Genomic DNA, 995 nt, shown 5'->3' on the forward strand with positions numbered 1-995 from the left:
CCTTCTACCCCCGCTCGCGCGTCGCCATAGCAGACCTCATCAGCACGGGGGAGGGGCGCGGGCGCGGAGTGACCATCGGGCGACCGCGACCACCCCACACACATGGCATGGCGGGGAGGGGGCGAGGGGGAGGGGGTGTCTGCCTGCGCTGAATGCGACCAGTGAGCGAGCGGCTGCTAACTGCGCGGCTCAACGGGGAGAAGCGGGATGGGACAAGAGACGAGGGGTGCTTCCCTCATAAATATGAACCGCGATGACCACGCTCCTGGACCACCGGGCTTGTTGAATGTAACGGGCAGCAGCGGGGAGAGGCGGGGGAGGGGAAGGGGCCATCCCCCAGTGAAAGGTGCGCGCGGAAAGCTCGGGCACGATGTATAGGGGGAGCGAGAGGGTGAGGTGAGGGGAGAAGAGCAGTGGGGTGGGGGCCGAGCGCCGCCGCCCCCAGCCGCCCCCACCCCGGCGGCAGGTCAGGAATAGTCCTATTCCGCCACCCGGAGGCGATTCGATAAATCTTTACCGTGCTGCTGGTTATCGGGACGGGACGGGGCGCGGCGCGGCGGGCCAGGCGGGCCCGATACAACACATTCCGCCAGCGGACGCGCCGCCAGCCATTCCGCGAGGGAAAACGTGCAAATAGCGCAGTGCCGAGGGGAGGATATGGGGGGGGGGGGTCAAGTGTGAGCGGGGTGGGGCCAGGTGTGCGAATGTGCCGCCCGGGGGGTGTGGCAGATCATTAGCGTGCTGGCGAGGACGCCCCGAACAACAGAGACAAAATGATGAAATACAGGCTGAATGAGAAAAGGAACGATTTCGGATCGTTTTCACTTAGACGCGACGAGCTATTGGAAAATGGGAAGAGGGAGAAAGGGAGGGGTGTCACTGGTGCTGGCCGCAGTTGCAGAGGACATACTGCGGTGGTGTGCTGCACGCAAATACACCAATTAGGATTTATTCCGACCGTTGATTGGCTGGACGACCCTTTACTTTTTGGGAGG

Source organism: Frankliniella occidentalis, unplaced genomic scaffold, assembly GCF_000697945.3.
Source record: "Frankliniella occidentalis isolate FOCC.00 unplaced genomic scaffold, Focc_3.1 Scaffold80, whole genome shotgun sequence".
In the NCBI taxonomy this organism is placed as follows: domain Eukaryota; kingdom Metazoa; phylum Arthropoda; class Insecta; order Thysanoptera; family Thripidae; genus Frankliniella; species Frankliniella occidentalis.